Source organism: Artemia franciscana, chromosome 18 (assembly GCF_032884065.1).
Source record: "Artemia franciscana chromosome 18, ASM3288406v1, whole genome shotgun sequence".
Classification (NCBI taxonomy): domain Eukaryota; kingdom Metazoa; phylum Arthropoda; class Branchiopoda; order Anostraca; family Artemiidae; genus Artemia; species Artemia franciscana.
In genome coordinates this window covers 9,320,706-9,339,063 of record NC_088880.1, presented here as the reverse complement: position 1 = coordinate 9,339,063, position 18,358 = coordinate 9,320,706, and the positions used below count along the sequence as shown (strand labels likewise).

Here is an 18,358-nt window from a genome sequence, read left to right as displayed (position 1 = left end):
GAAATAAAGGATAAACAATGAGGGATATCATCAGCTGGTAATTGAGAGGAGAATAGCCAAAAAGGCAGGCCTGCTCTAAATCGGCAGGCATAGATATCTGCATGAAGAGCATGGCGTTAATTCAGAGTTTAGTAGATAATTACATAGTTGAGTAAGCAGTTACTTTTTGAAAAACCTTTATCAACATCATCATTATTTTATTTATAACCCATTACAAAAAACTGGGCAGAAAGCCCAGAAAAAGACTAAAAAAAAGAGTAAAATTCAAGAAAAAAAAGAGACAGCAGAGACAAAAACACACTTTGACAACTACAAACAAGGGACAAACAGAAATGACCAAAGATGGGAAGACTTCTGGCATTTGGTAGTGAAATCACAAATACGCTTCTCAATAACTCCAGCTGGGTTTACCAAATGATACTTTCTTTGCAGAAAAGAGTTACTCGTCCAAGTTGGAAGTTCCATTAAATACTTTGCAAATTTAATTAAAAGGAGATGAACTTGCTTTCTTTTGCCACAATTAAGGAAAGACCAAACAGGAGCAAGGGCAAGTAAGTGAGGAACTATTAGGCTATTATATAAGTGAGAACATGAACTCTACTTAGATACGAAACGTTTGAAGCCAGGCAAGCATACGTAGCCCAGATCTTACTGGCATAATTTTTAATTGCCAGGTTTACAGTTTCTGTCAGGTTTGCTCCAATAGACAAGCTCAGGTAAGTAAGTCTGCTAGCAAAAGAAACCTCAGAGTCGGATAGACTTATTGAATTAATATTCTCTTTATAGTTGAATGGTAGAACAACTGTTTTATCGGTATTAAAGCTCAAACCAATGTGTTCATACTCTTCTTGGAGAAAATCAGTTTGAAGAGCATCCTTGAAAAGTGCAGGAAAGGTTTAGCAGGTCACACACAACAGCAACGCTTTAAGAAATTTATAATAAAATTTCTTGTGATATTTAACTGGACTTATCAAAAGTCAACCAAATCAATCGTGCACCAAACCATCTTCTGGACCACACGTTGGTGTTTTTTTGTGGATGGCGAGGTCCTCCCTTTGAAAGAGTGCAGACAGTCTGGTATTATAATATCAATTTTTTCTTTTTGCTAGTATTAAAGCTTATTCCAATAGGCAATGCATAGAACACCCCACAAAAAAGTCCCCCCGGACACAACCCCAAGTAATACCGAAAACGTTCAACCTCTTGGCTGGTCAAGCTCACTTTCTCAAAGCTCAAATGATGGGTCAATGAATAACACAATAGTGGAAGTGGGGGCATATGTCACTATCCATGATGAAAATGAAACTGGATTTCAAAAGGTCCCACCAAGGAGCTCCAAAAAAAGAAAAAAAAATCTCCCAATCAAAAATAATTCCCCTCCCCATGATCCAACTCTTCCCTCATAAAATCTCGGAATATACTTAAAAATCTCTCCTGATATCCCCTTTGAGATAAAAAATATATCTCTATTAAGGGTTCCAATCTTCAAACTGTTAAAATCAATGTTCTCTTTAAACATTAACCGTGATGGATCTCTGCTAATAGCCCTCCAAGATTGTAAATCAGCAGATATATTACGGAATTCAAAAACTCTTCTTAACATCCCAATAAAATATGTCCTCTGGACCCCAAACCAAAACCCAAATAAAATAGTAGTATACAACTTCCCTCCAAAAATACCTATTCAGGAGCTAAAGGAAGGGATGTGACAGAACAGGTAACCCAGTCCCTGTTGCTGATGTAACCCAACTGGGTAAACCAGATGCCAATGGCTAAAAGTTAAGCAATTCTTTCTTATTCACACTAAGAGAAGAAAATAATAACCTGGGCCAGATATTCCTCTTTGGACAAATTAAATCCCACAAGACCTACAAGCCAAAACCTATTCAGTGCCAAAAATGTTTAAAACTAGGACACACAAAAAACAAATGCAGTGAAATATTCCACCCCATTGGAATGACAAACTGTAAAAATGATCAGCCAATATTTTTAAACTGCAAAAGCCCCCATGATTCTACCAATAAAACTGTATGCCCTGCATATAAAAAACGAGCACTAACACTCCAAATAGCAACAGAAAAAGCCATACCTTACCCATTTGCAGCAATGGAAGCAAATCCAGCTCAATCACACCAGACCAAACACTCGATGAAACCACCCATAGAACACCCATTCTACCCAAAGCATCAAGCACCCCCCATAAGACACCTTCCTCAAAACACCCCAGCTTACATTCCTATCAGAGAGAATCACCAAGGACAAACCAACTAGCATCTGCAACTAATGATACAAGATTAGACTGGCCACCCCTCCCAAGCAGAAACGAATCAGAAGCATTAGCAGGAATTAATTACCTAATCAACAAAAAGCCAGATGAAAATCCAAACAAACTAACACCTAATATATGCCTCTTTATGCTAAACTCTAATGCAGTCCAGTCAATGAACCTACAACAGCCACAAAAAGCAAAAATCATAAATGAATTGGCAAAATTGTACTTACCTAATCACATGCATATCCAAGCAAAAAAAGACCTTACTCTACTCCTAGCAAACCTAAACATTGACATGCAGCAATATGAAAATTAAAACAACAAAGTAGCATATGTCAATACTTCAGTGGAACGTAAGATCACTTTCAGAAAATAAGTTAAATGAATTAATATATTTTATGAATAATAATTCCATTGATATTGCTTGCCTTCAGGAAACCCATTTGACTATAAAACAACAAACAAAGTCTCCAAGATACACTATCCTGAGATAGGATAGGTCTTCAGAGAGAAAAGGAGGTGGTGTAGCTAAAATAATAAATAATAACATTAAATTTTTCTGGTAGTAATTTTCCAGATTTTTTAGATCATATTGATGCAATTGGAATTAATGTTTGGTTAAATAATACAAAAACTTACAAATTAAGTTTTTATAACCCTAATGGCCAGACTATAGATGCCATGGATTTCTTCAGTTATATAAGTAATTGTAATAAGTTAAGAAACATAATAATTTGCTGGGATTTTAATGCTACATATTTTAACCCCAAAAGTGGTAAATTATCAACAATTGACCTACAAATTGTGTCAATAAATATTTTGAACAAAATTTATATAAAGAAAATTGATAACCTCTGTTCTGACCATTTCACCATAGTTTCCTCATTAAATGAACCAGCTAAAATTCTACCACATATCCCAAAATATATGAACACTAAAGCAAATTGGACTATGTTTAAAAACAAGCTTAATGATGAATAGAATAGAATATATTTATTCACTACAATAGCCGGAGTAAGCATTAGCCGTAGTCATGACAAAAATAATTTGTACCTTCAAAAACACTCACAGGAATGAAACATTAATCAAACACATAATAATCAAATTAGTCATATTAGTCAATATTATTAAAATGACGGGTAAAATATGGGAAAAATGATTTACAATATCTCTCAGTACTATAGGCTGAGCAAGCCAGTAACTGTGGACAATTCTTTTTTATTTGTTGGAGTCTAGTATCTGGTCCTTCAGTTGGGGGGCTCTCAAGATTGGGTAGCAGTCGACAATGAGTTGGGGAATTCAAACAATTTAGTCCAAATTTAAAAGTTAAGCCATGCCTACGACTATCAAGTGAGTCCAAATTGAGATGTTTCAGTGCATCCTCGTATGTTGAGTAGTTTTGTCCAAGTATAATTTTTACAGCTCTTTTTTGTATTGTCTCAAGCCTATCTGTTTGATCTTTTGTCAATCTTGGATGCCAAGCAGGGCATGCATACTCAAAAGAAGGTCTAACATAGCTGCAGTATACAGATTTTAAAATCTCAGTTGGCATACCAAATCTTTTTAGGTTAGAAAATGAATGTAAAAGCTAGGCGCCTTTTTTGGTCAGATAGTCAACGTGCGAATTCCATCTTAAATCATCGTCTAAAATTATCCCAAGTATTTTAACAGTTTTCTTTGCCGGCAGTATGGAATTATGAGAAGAGTGGTTGTTACCCTTTAGGAAGGAAAACTTCATATAACAGCTCTTAGTTTCACTAACCGTCAGCTTTACCTTTCCTAATTCAGCTTTTAGATCACGATAGATTTTGATCAAGTTGGACTGTTCAGTAGTCGGAGGGCTTAGTTGCAGTGATAAAACAGTTAAATCATCAGCAAATTTAAAACGGTCACAAATTGTTGTTAAAATACAGTTAAAAACAATAAGATAAGAAAGCGGGCCTAATCTAGTCCCTTGAGGCGAACCACAAAAAAATATTTACAAATTTAGATGGCTCATGATCAGGGAGTTGGACACACTGAGGTCTTTCAAAAAGAAAACTAGCGAGCATTGGTACAACAAATGGACGGGCACCCATAGCCTTTGCTTCTCTCACAACTACATTATGATCAAGACTATCAAAAGCCTTAACTATGTCTGCAAATAATGCATCAACATAGGCCCCATATGTTTCTAAGTGCTTAAGGATGGTATCCGACAATGCAACAAAATAATGAACAGTACTATGCCTGGATCTAAATCCAAATTGTTGGGAATCTATATTATCATTTATGTCCTCAAGTAAACAATCAAAAATAAAACTTTCAAATACTTTAGAAAGAGCTGGTGTTTTCGAAATCGGCCTCATATCGGTAATATCTTTTGGTGTCTTGCATTTAAGGATTGGCGTTACATACGCCTGTTTAAAAATACATGGGAAAACACCATCAATAAAACATTGGTTAAAAATTGCCGTTAAAGGAGTAGATAAAAGAATAGCATACAAAATAATCAATTTAATCGGTATTTAACTAGGATAACTAGATTTACGAGAATCAAGTGGCTTCAACTTTTTAGCAACAGAACAAATCTCTAGTATATGGATATTTGAAACTGAATCATTCGGTGGTAAGTTTCTTAGTTGCAGATGAATTTTACAAATCGATGCAAAAGTCATTAATTTCACTAGGTAACAGGGGTTTACCATTGACATCTCTTACTTCAACTTTGGTTACTTTTTTGCCGATAATGTTCTGAACTAAATCATGGAACTTCCTTGGGTTGGATTTATATATCTTACTTATTATTTTAGACCCATATTGCTTACGTGAACATCTTATTTTATATACAATTAAATATCTTACTCTTTTTAAATCTTTTACGGGTCCAGTTAAATCCAATTCGTTTCTCACTTTTATCAGATTCCGAATATCTTGAGTAATCCATGGTTTATCATTAGATTTCACCTATTTTTTGGAGGGGGGGGGGGGGAATTTCACAGTATTTTTCGAACAGTTCCATACAGAATAAACTTGCCATTTTGTCACCGTCAAACAATGAGAGAATATCACGCCAGTCACGATCTGTGAGCCATTTCTTGTAGAGATTTACTAGTTAAGTCTCATCCAGGAATCACATACCTCAGTTGTAACAGCTGACACACATGCTGAAGTTATGATATCCATACTAACAAATACAGCTAATCATGCTTTCCCCAAAACAACACCCAGGAATCTCTAAACACACTCCTAAAGCATGGTGGACAAAAGAATGCCAAATTAATTTGAGAACAAAAAATACAGCTAGGAAAACATACCTAAAAAAAAAACAGCTCCTGTCCCATATTTAAATAAATTACAAGCAGAGGGATAAATGCTAAACACAATTACTCGAGTAATTTTGCAAATAGTCTTTCCAGAGAAACATGTGAGCCAATTATACATAAACTTATAAGCAGAATATGTGGGGGGGAAATATCCCCCAAACTACTCCAGTTTGAACTACTATATGATAATACCCATTATGACAATAGTACTGAAAATGCAAAATTATTTGCAACTCTTTTCTCAAAGAAGCTAACATCAAAAAATAAAAGTATTGCCACTCAAATATTGTTAAATCCAATTTACCAGCCCCGCCCAGAGTATATAAACCGTCCATTCTCAGTACATGAACTGAACAATGCAATACAACATATTAGGGACAATGCTACAAGTAGCTATGATAATATACACCCTACATGGATAAAGAATCTTACCCCTTTGTATAAACAAGAACTCCTAAAATACTATAGCCATGTATGGGCCACATCCACATTCCCCAGTGTTTGGAAATGTTCATCTCTTTTGCCAATTTTAAAGAAAAATAAACCTAAACCCTGAGTCACACAGACCTATAATGATTACTCATGTGCTGGGAAAAGTAATAGAGAAAATGATTTACCATCGGCTGCTATGGTTTCTTGAGAAGAATAATATGATACCTCATACTCAAACCGGCTTCAGGAAACACCACTCCTCGACCAATGCTTTTATATATTTAACAAATGCAATAAATGAATCCCTATCCAAAAATAATGTCCTAATTGCTGCATTCCTAGACTTCGAAGGGGTATATGACAATGTTAACCACCAGACTTAGTTAAACTCTCAAATCTTGGTTTACCCCCCAAGCTTGTATCCTTTATAAAATCTTTCATAGAAAATCGAAGTTTCATTGTTTGTGTAGGTTCAGCCTCCTCACCCAAAACTACAGTAACTAAGGGTCTTCCACAGGGTGCAGTTCTGAGCTGCCTCCTCTTTTCCCTATTCCTCTGGGACATGAACCTCCCATACACCAATTTACAATATGCCTATGATCTGGTTTTATGGGCAACACCTTTGAGATTGCACATTCAAAGTTGCAAAAAATAACTAGGAGATATAAAATTAAATTGAAGAATACTATTTGTGTCAGGATCAAAAATTGTTGAAAAAGTTTCTCCAATATACAAATAGCACTCCAAATTATGGATTCTTATAGAAAAAAAAAAAAGAAAAAATAATGTATACACTTTTCCCCCTAAACAAGTTTTTTTTTAAAGAAAAGTAAAGAGCTCCATGAAACCAAAAATGAGGGGAAATAAAGTCAAAAAATCTTCCAAGCTCTTAAAACTACTAATAATCATCATCAATAAATAAATGAAATCCAAAACGAACAGAAATACAATAAATAATTGAGTCAAACTCAAAAGGAGCAAAAATTAACATAAGTAGGGCTACAAACCCCCAGGCCTTCTCAAGACCCAAACAAAATTTGAACCATCATAAAAAAAAAAAACAGAAATGAGCCTGCCGTTTGTCAGTTTTATGTGCATATACTGATATTTATTTCTTAAATTCTTAATAATTTTTTATTCATTAAAGTAAAAAAAGTGAACACATTTAAAATGTATTTTGTTCTCAGTAAAGTGCAAATTATGTTCTGATCTTGAGTGCACATGGAAGTTGACAGCCCTACTCATATTAATTTTAGCTCGTTTTGAGTTTTGATCAATTATCTATTGTAATTTCAGCTAGTTTTGAGTTTCCCTGATTAAAGTTACTACCATATATTTTCAGTGGTGTAAATGGACCTGAATCCAGTTCAAAATAACCCCATTGTAACTCAACCTCCATGCAACTCCACCTCTGTTTAACTAAACCATCATTTTATTCAGCCCACATGAAGCACTTGTTTAACTTAAGCCCTATTGAACCCCATTGCTGCAACCATGAAATTCAAGCGTGTTCAGCCAATGGCATGTAAATTTGGCTAATTTTAAGTATACAAGACTGAATAATAATTTTTTTCAGAAGGGAGGGGGGGAGAAGAATAGTTTTGCATTAAAGCAGCATATAGAATACTACATTAAAATTAATCAATGAATAAAGACCATATCATTCAAGTCAACATTTATTGGATTTATGCCAACCTCGACAAGCTCTTGTTCCAAAACAGACTGAATCACATGTTTATTGTTGATTGAAAGAGAGTTGAGCTGAATTGGGTCGATTTGAATGGGAGGCCAAATAGAGTCAGGTTGAACAGGGGTAGGATTGCATGAGGGTTGAAGTGTACAGTGGTTGAGTAAAACGAGGGGCAAAGTTAAACAGGATTGAATTACGCAAGGGTTTAGTCTCCTTCTATTAATTTGACTCTGAACAACTATAATCTTGGGTATGGGGTTTTACAGCGAAAAAAGTCATAAGGAATAACAGTGGTTTCACATTGGCAAGTTAGACCTATCACAATGGTTCACTTAACATCAGCAAGAATTTAAACTTGTTTCTGATTGGTGAATTAATTTTACCTGACCAATCATAGATTATATTACATATTGTGTCAGTGAGCACTAACATGAAAGCACTCTAGGCCAAGTGACTGATTGAATACCACCCTAAAATTTAAAGAATATTATAAGAAGCCACAGATTTTTATCATAGGATACTTAAATGAAATGGTATGATCCAGATTGGGAACCAGAAACACTTGCATTATTACTTCTAACACGTGCTTCTAAAAACCGAAGGATTCTTATTAATGATGAAGTAGTAATAAAAAAAAATATAGTTGCTGTTTATAGACATACAAATATAAACATAAAATTTCACACCCACTCTCTCCAAAAAATTAATATTCCAAAAATTTTCTCTTTGTAAACACGATTTTTCTTCTTACTAATAAATTTTTTTCACAAAAAAGCATTTGGAGACGAAAAAAAGCTACATTCCCCTAGAGACGCGAAGAAAGAGGGTCAAATAATAATTTAAGCGTAAAGCAAACATAAATTACTATTAGTAAATAAATTGAAACCCAAAACGAACAGAAATTTCAATATATAATTAAGTCAAACTAAAAACGAATGGAAATTACAACTAACACGAGTAGGGCTAATAATCCCAATACTTTCGAGTAGGGCTAATACCAACAAGACCTGATTGTTATGTTTGCTTTACTGAAAATAATTTTATTTCCAGCTGAGTCTTCTTATTTGTCACAACACTAACAAAAATGAAAGGAAATCATTGCAATAACCCAGAGTACTGAAAAGAAAAAGAGAATTTAGAATGGAAGTGCATATATATATATATATATATATATATATATATATATATATATATATATATATATATATATATATATATATATATATATATATATATATATATATATATATATATATATATATATATATATATATATATATATATATATATATATATATATATATATATATATATATATATATATATATATATATATATATATATATATATATATATATATATATATATATATATATATATATATATATATATATATATATATATATATATATATATATATATATATATATTAATATTCATTCCTGAAAGTCTTGGAAATTTGGGGATTTATTAAAATTATAGAAGAGAATTATTTAAGATGACACAATTTTATCATAAGACGTTTACTGCAATTCACTGGTAATCTTACTTGCTCTGCACTTTTTCCAGTATTTCTTGCTGTTTTTTGAAAAAAAAGGGAATCCCAAAGACATCTCAGCCTCAAGTTTCAATCAAACCAATACCTTTTACAGTTTCATGAGAAGATGGCAACATAGTTTTGGCATGGATGCTGAAATTCAATCAGTCCCTAATAATTACTCTAAGATCTCTTTCTTCAGGAACTGCAAAAAGAAGATCACCTTTGAGGCTGCTGATGTTGATTATGTTTGCAAAAATCAAGCATATAATATTCCCTAATATTAAAGGCAAGGAGTTATGTAGCAGCCAAATTTCCAAAAATGTCGTGGTCAATATGGACAGATCATGGATCAGAAGCTAGAGCAGCTTTGATTAATAATTTAGAACTGCTAACATAAAGAGTGATGAGATTTAATAGAAGACATGCAACATAATTTCTAAAGAAATTAATGACAGTCAGTCTAAAAATGGTGCCTTCAGTTATACCATTTAAAAATGTTGAAGAGCATTAAAAATGAGGACCACCACCAGAACTGAAAATTATGATAACTTAAGCAGTCAGAATTCCCCAGTGGTGATTTTACAATTAGGGATTTGGCTACTAATTTACAGTCAGGACTACTTAAAAGATAAATCTATAAAAATTACAAAAGCAACTATTAAAAATCCTTAAAATGGTACTTGTGTCTTATATTTGGTAATTGTTTAGGTTCATCACAAACTGTCTTAAAGTGGGAATTATGCAGCAGCATAGTTTTCATACTATAGCACTTAGAAATGCTATTTCTAAAAGCACATCGATTTCTGGTTGACCCTCCATCTCCATGGGGCAAACTGAAAATGCATAAAATGGGGAGGGTTTGAAGCAGAAAGAAAAGTTGGGGTTGTAGGTCTACAATATGAATGAAATTATATTTTAAGCACTAGTTCCAGCCATCCCTGGTAATTTCTGTATAGTAGGAAGTTGAAAGATGATTAAAAAACTCACACATCCATTAATGTTCATATCCAAGATGGTTCACTTTCACTTTCGAGTTGAAACTAGCCAGCTGTTTCTGAAGAATTGCAATAATAGCTGTTGTGACGTTGGCCTGTGACAAATTTTGAACCAGCAAATCAGAGCAATTAGTTAAATATTATGTTTTTGTTCTGTTGATTTGAAGGTAGGCAGTGCAACATCTGATTTTGCTTACAGCTTACAAGGTCTAAATACAGACCAATCAGAATACAGACATTGCCCTGCTGCCCACAGGGCTCATGGACTAATACACTTTGCTCTATAGGTAATATTACCTGTAAGCAAAATCAGACATTCGTTTTCTTCAGAAACAGGTGGCTAGTTCCAACTTGACAGTAAAAGTGAACCATCTTGGATATGAACATTAATGGATGCATGGGTCTTTTATTTATCTTTTGATTTCCTACTATACAGAAATTACCAGTGATAACTAGAATTAGTATCTAAAATATAATTTCATTCATATTGTATAACCCATCCTTTCCCTCAGCTTCAAAACCCTGTCAACTTTACACATTTTTAGTTTGCCCCATGGAGGAGGAGGGTCAACTAGAAATGGATGCACTTCTAAAATTAGCATTTCTAAGTGCTATAATATGGGAAATATCCTACTTTGCAGCATAGTTTCCAGTTTAGACAGCTTGTGACAAAACAAAAAATTACCTTATATGCCAAACACTCAAGTTTATGCTGTGTAAAACTTGAGAACAAACCAGATCCTTTCAGCTTAGCATGAGAAAAGACAAGTGACTGAATAGATGGGAAAATATTTAATTTGGGCTATATATTTGCATAATAGGGGTGGGATAAAATGTTTGAACAGTTTGAAGATAAGAAAAAAAATTTAGTGCACAATATGCCAAACAATTGTACCTAACACATTTTGCACACAGACATGCCATACTTTCCTCCTACCCCTAATGTGCAAATATATAACCCAAATTTGTTTCTAAAATATTATATTTTGTGATAGGCCATTTTGTAAAGATTGAGCATCAAAGGAACAGGTTCTAATTAAATGAAGCACTTGAGTGTTTGGCACATAATACAAACTACCCCAAAAATAGCATATTTACTAATATCAGTCCTAAACTAAAAGCACTTGACTCCACTTTACCTTTTCTCTCTCCCCCTAATGTAAAATATATAGGCTAGCTCAAATTATATTTTTTTTATGTGTTTTACCATACATCACTCTTATTTTCAAATGGATTTATTTGTTTATTAATACCATTTCAAGCTTGTTGCACTAAATATAATAAAAAGAAGTTATGACAATGCTGACATCATAATACACACACACAAATCTATGAAACATAACAACTACAACAAACACTGACAAATGATACTATAAATGATTTAAAAATGATTTACTGTGAAAATGTGTTTCTACTAGTTTTGTTTTGAATCTGTTGCATTCCATGGCTTCCACACCCGGCTGTAAATGAATGTTGACCTATTTTCCTGTTTGAAAGTGAAAGGTACAATTTATGTGGATGATAACAGGTCCTGTTAGTGTCATTAAATGTGAAGAACTGTGATGCACTTATATTATCAATGCCTTTAATTGTATAGAATGTGTTAATAATGTCTGCCCTATCCCTTCAGAATTGAAGACTTGGCAATCCTAGCCTGTGCAGTCTATTTTCACATGGCAAATGTTTCAAATAAGGTACAAGCTTAGCTGCTCTTTGGTGTATTTTTTAAACTTTTGCTCTGTCTATTCAATGGATACCATACTGACAAATTATATTTGAGTATAGTTCAAACTGTTGATTTATAAATGGCAATGAATGAACAGAGACTAAACTTATGGAAATTGCATCTGAGACATAATAGCTGATAGTTTGTCTTATGAGTTACTTCAGAGACATGCCTGTCAAACCTAAGACTAGAATCAAAAGGAACACCAAGGTCACAGACATTTTCAACAGGTAAAATTGAATATCCAGCAATATGGTAATGGTAACTTTGTTCTACTTTGTGAAAGTAATGGGCAACCCTATGCTTATTTTTGTTGACAAACATGGAGTTGACAGTACACCAACTGTGTGCTGCATCCAAGTCTTTTTGAAGCAAAGAAGCTTCATCCAAATTTGTCAAGGAGTGGTAAAGGTTTACATCACCTGCAAACATTTTAACTGTGGAATGGGGGACAACAAGAGGCAAGTCATTGATGAAAAGGCAGAAAAGTACCTTTATTGGCAAAGAAGCAGCATCAACAAGCTCATGAAACAGAAAAACACATGAGGAATATATAATTTGGGATATAGGCTACATTTGCATATAGGATAAGGGGTGTAAAACAGAACAAAGTATTTTTTATATACTACTAAGGAATTTTGGTAAATGTTTAGTTTTGTCTGGTTGACCCTCTTCCTCCATAGAGAAAAACTAAAAATGCATAAAGATGACTTGCTTACAGGTATTATTACCTATAGAGTGAAGTGTATTAGTCCCTGAGCCCAACAGGCAGTGGGGCAATGTGTGTATTCTAAATTTATTTCAAAAACCTTGTTTGAGTTTTTTTTGTTTTGTTTATTTTATCACTCTTTGTTGAATTAAAATAGAATACAGACCTTGGATTGCTGCCTGCAGGACTCATCCTTCAGCACCAGTATCCATTTTAAAATGGATTTGACTGTCTTACCTTAAATTGCAACTTGGAGTGATAAAGGATTATCCATCCTTGTGATGCTCCATGAGAAAAAAAAAGAATTCGTTTGGTGTAGATTGTGGCTGTTAGATTAGACTCTTGTGGAGGACTCTGCAGCTTCCCAATTGTAAAGGAACTCCTGGCAGAGCCATTCCCTATCAAGGTAGGACTTGAACATGTCAATTGAAGTAGCAGAAACTGTTTCTTCAGACAGCTGGTTCCACATATTGATGATTCTTTGGCTGAAGAAGTGGCTTCTATGTCTACTCGTGGAACGCTGCATGGAGAGCTTCAAAGAATGTCCTCTAGTACCAGAATACAAGGCCTGTGCAAAGAGACCAGGAAGGGTATTTTTAGAGAGGATTTTTTTGGTTAAAATAATGTCACTCCTTTTCCGTCGGTATGTCAGCGTTGGCAGCTTCAAACGACGTAGTCTTTCTTCGTATGGAAATTTATTCATGTTGGCAACCATCTTAGTGACACGACGCAGGACATCCTCAAGCAACTTCCTATCTTTTTTTAAGAAAGGGGCTGCCAATGGCATTCCAACCTTCAGGCATGGACATACAAGCGCCTTATATAACTTCATAAGAACTCTAGGGTGTCGGCTGGAGATGGTTCTTTTTATGATACCAAGGGTTGTATTTGCAGAAGATGAAACAGACTTAGCATGGCTGCTAAACTTTAATTGGTGATCTACAATAACCCCAAGATCTCTTTCATCAGAAACAGCAGAAAGGAAGTTGTCTTGAAGGAAATACTTATGATGCTTGTTATTTTTGCCAAAATGAATTACATGGCATTTGTCAACATTGAAAGTCAGAAGCCACATGTTAGCCCATCTTTCTAGACTATCAAGATCTGTTTGAATTGATTGCTGGTCAGAGGGAGTAGCCGCTTTTCCAACTAGTTTTGAGTCATCAGCATAAAGGGTAATAAGATTTGAAAGAAGGGTGGGTAATTCGTTAATATAGAAGTTGAAAAGTGTTGGTCCAAGAATAGTGCCCTGGGGCACGCCACTTAATACAGTTGTGGGAGAAGAGAAATGAGGAGTTCCTTGCAAATCAAAAACTCTGACACTCTGTGATCTTTCAGAAAGGAAGCCCATAATCCACTGTACAACACCTTTGTTGACACCTGCAGCCCTCAATTTGATTATGAGGAATTCATGACAAACTTTGTCGAATGCTTGGGACAGATCAAGAAGAATCATGTCGACAGGAAAACCCTCATCAAGCAGTGTAGTCACTAATTCATATGTTTGGATAAGGTTAGTGTCCACAGATCTACCAGATCTGAAACCATGTTGTGATGTGGAAAGGATATTATTGACCTCAAGATGTTCAATTAGAGCTTTATTAACAAATCTCTCAAGCACCTTATGGACTAATATGATTTGCTCTATAGGTAATGTCACCTGTAAGCAAGTCTCATTGGATTTTTAGTCTCATTGGAGAGATTTTAGAGACCTAAAAAATGGACATGCTTCTCTAATAATGACAAAGAAACAATATGTGATCATCAGAATCTTGCTATATGCAGTAATACACACTTTTGAACACTTGGAACAAAACTAAACATTTACTGGAATTTATGAAGTTGTTTCTGGAATATTAATCTATGGTGTTCCCTTCTTAAAATTTAGGAGAAAAGACTAGGTAGTCTATGACTTGAAATCCAGCTAGAATAATAGGGAATACACATTCAAAAAGGAGAATATATGAAAAAGACAGAAAGCCTAAAAATAAGGTAGGCCTTATTTTTCTTTTCTGAAAATTTAGAAAGGCCAAGGCCAAATAGCCTAGGCAGTAATTTTTTTGTAGTTCATACAATTGACTTGCTAATAAAGTGAACATACCAATTCATACCTTTATTTATGTTCTTAATAAATATAACAATTGCCTCTACTGAAAATTCCAATTTAAGCACTTTTTGACCTAGCCTTATTATAAATAATTTTGGCACTGAGAAAATGTAGAATTATCTTGTTGAAAATGACCAAGAAAACAGTGCTGAGAAAACATATCAAAAACAACCAATAACTCATACTTTAATTGAAAATTTGTCATTTTTAAGAGTTCAAAAATTTGCAGAAGAAGCAATTATAATATTTGTAAAGAAAAACATCAAAAAAAGATAAGAAGTTGATTGAGGATGTCCAGCATCATGCAACTAAGATGGAATCCCTTGGTATCATAAAAAGAACCATCTCTAGATGACACCCAAGAGTTTTTATGAAGTTATATAAAGCACTTGTATGACCACATCTGGAGGTTGGAATGTCATTGGCAGCCCCTTTTTTCAGAAAAGATAAGAAGTTGCTTGAGGATGTCCAGCGTCGTGCCACTAAGATGGTTAGCAGCATGAACAAATTTCCATACAAAGAAAGACTACATCATTTGAAGCAGCCAACACTGACATACCAAAGGAATAGGGGTGATATTATTTGAACTGAAAAAATCCTTTCTAAAAACACCCTTCCTGGTCTCTTTACACAGCCCTTGCATTCTGGTACTAGAGGACATTCAATGAAGCTCCCCATGCAGCATCCCCCATGAGTACATATAGAAGTTATTTCTTCAGCCAAAGTCATCAATCTATGGAACCAACTGTCTGAGGAATAAGTTGCAGTTTTTGCAACTTCAACTGACATGTTCAAGTCCCACCTTGATTAGAAATGGCTCTGCCAGGAATTCCTTTATAATTGGGAAGCTGCAGAGTCCTCCACAAGTCTAGATAAACAGCCACAATCTACACCAAACAAATTTTTTTTTCATGGAGCATCACAAGGATAGAAAATCCTTATATTGCTCCAAGCTGCAATTTAAGATAATTTAAGGTAAGGCATCAGGTGGTATTTTCACTTTATTGGTAAGTCAATCAGCCTAAATGAACTGCAAAAAATTTACCACCTTGGCTAGCCAGCAAAATTATAGCAGTTCATATAACTGGCTTACCAATAAAGTGAACTTATTGCTTGATGCCTTTTTATGCTCTTTGCAAATTTAATAATTGTAGTAAAATTCTAGTTAATTGACTTCTTGCTATGTTGGAAAGGGTTTAGGTTAGGAAAATGAAACTTTCAGGGATGGGTCTACAGACTAAAGTATGTCCCAGGAAGGTATTTTCAAGTACCCACCTTGAAAATATAGCATTATTTTGTGGAAAACAGCAATAAGTCATACTTTAATTAAAATTTGTCACTTTTAAGAGCTCAAAAAGTGCTTAAATTTGAATTTGTGGTAGAAGTGATTATTATATTCATAAAGAACATAAAAAAGGCATTAAGTGGTATGTTCACTTCATTGTTAAGTCAGTTATAAGAACTGTCATAATTTTTTGAAAATTCATCATTTTTAAGAACTCAAAAAGTGCTTAAATCTCAATTTAAGGTAGAAGTGATTATTATATTTGGTATAATTCTAGTTAATTGACTTCTTGCTATCTGGGAAAGGGTTTAGGTTAGGAAAATGAAACTTTCAGGGATGGGTCTACAGGCTAAAGTATGTCCTGGGAAGGTATTTTGAAGTACCTACCACTACTCCTTCTCCCTCTAAAGGGCCCTGACCTTTAAAAATATGGGTGTTATAAAAGTGAAACCTTGCAAAATAGATCTTCTGCTTAATTGAAGTACAACAAAATTGTTTTCCAGTTCATAACTCTGCTCAATACCATTTTAGGCTATAAGGTTTTAAAGATATGCAAATACATTTCCTAAATTTTGAAAAAAAACATTGATATGGCTCAAAATTCTACTCAAATAACCGGAATTGCATTTTCAGAACTAAAAGCAGAGAAAAAGCAACTTGTAACTGAAAATTTAAGGTAAAATGTTGTTTTGTCAAAATTTCAATAGGTATAGACCTGTCATGTAGGCAAACTTCAGGGCCCTCTAGAGGGAGAAGGATTAGAGGTGGGTACTTTAAAATAGCCTACCTTCCCAGGACACACTTTAGCCTGTAGACCCATCTCTGAAAGTTTCATTTTCCTAACCTAAACCCTTTCCAAGATAGAAAAAAGTCAATTGACTAGAATTTTACCAAAAAATCTTCCTAGGTTATATTTTAATTCATTCCTCAAAGTTGAGTTTCCTTAACTTAACTAGTCTACTCTAAGATAGGCTAGCTGCAATCCCCTCAATTAGAACTTTGCCTAGTTTTTTTCTTCTCAGCTCCACTACTGGGACTTGTTTCCTGCAAATCTATTAGCCAAGCATAGGCATTATAACCAGGCCTAGCCTATCTGTTTACTGGTTTATAGCCTATAGGCCTCCACCAATTAAGCAAATTACCAAAGCTAACCTATTAAATTTAGTATTGAATGATTCTGGCAATTTTTAATATAAAGACTCACCACTGAGTAGGCTTTATTCTCAATTTTAAACCAAACAATAGCAGCACTTTCACTACGAAGTTTTGTGATATTTCATCAATTCTTGTTAATGCTTTGAATAGTGGTACGTTAATTGTTTTTTGGACTAGATGGCAGTTTGTAGAAAAATAGAGTTCAGAACAACAGAAATAGAACAAGGTTCATCCGAGAACAAAGACTTTCCATAATATAAATGTTCCTCTGATAAGGCCTTCCTCCAGTAAAAATGGCTTATCTTACCTCTTACCCCACCCCCAGGATTTTTTGGTACCCCCTTTCCCTATTTTTGTTTTTTTTAGAGTAAGTTTGTCAATTTTTGGCACCTTTGTCACATTGGCCCACCACAATTTTACTCATTGGCACCCTTTGTGACACTGGGCCTCCCCCAATGTTTTGCTCTAGACCCACTTGTGATGAGAAATCCCCCCTCCAAGTTCCAAGGTATCAGAACTCAGTGCTGACGCCTTGGGACTTTGAGAGCCCTAATTTAGCTTAAGTGTCCATATTTGTTGGCACACTGAACGATTTTGTTCGTACATCAAATTCTTTTTATTCCACCTCCAAACTCAAAACCCGAGCTTCACTCCTGAAAGAAGCGAATATACGAGAATGCTTTGGGCTCTCCATTGTGGACATGGATAGAATTGGAAGAAGGATTTAGATATTTGACTACTTGTGATCTATTTGGCAAGGAGACAGCCTTCACCAAGTTCACCAGGAAAGAGTGAATATCAAATTAAGTAACAAATTTCTCGACTAATGTATTATGGTCAACTGGTCATATGTTTTTTAGGGACTGACCAAAATTGAACTTAGCCAACTATTATACTTTTCAAGAATTTTTCCAATGTAGTTGATAAGACGAACAAGGTAAATAGGAAGTTGAAGTAGATTTTTCCAATGTAGTTGATAAGATGAACAAGGTAAATAGGAAGTTGAAGTAGATTTTTTCAATTTAGTTGATAAGATGAACAAGGTAAATAGGAAGTTGAAGTAGATTTTTCCAATGTAGTTGATAAGATGAACAAGATACATAGGAAATTGAAGTAGCTTTTTCCAATATGATTAATAAGAT

General features: G+C 34.3%; 1 protein-coding gene across 1 annotated transcript in view; it reads right to left on the bottom strand.

Annotated features, from left to right (window-relative positions):
• Positions 1-17,373, bottom strand: part of LOC136038575 (DNA-directed RNA polymerase II subunit RPB1-like) — an 89,492-nt gene extending 72,119 nt beyond the window's left edge. The window contains exon 1 of the mRNA XM_065721754.1: positions 17,266-17,373. The gene's annotated coding sequence lies outside the window, so the exon portion shown is untranslated. The remainder of the gene's footprint in view (positions 1-17,265) is intronic.
• Between the last annotated feature and the right edge of the window lie 985 nt (positions 17,374-18,358).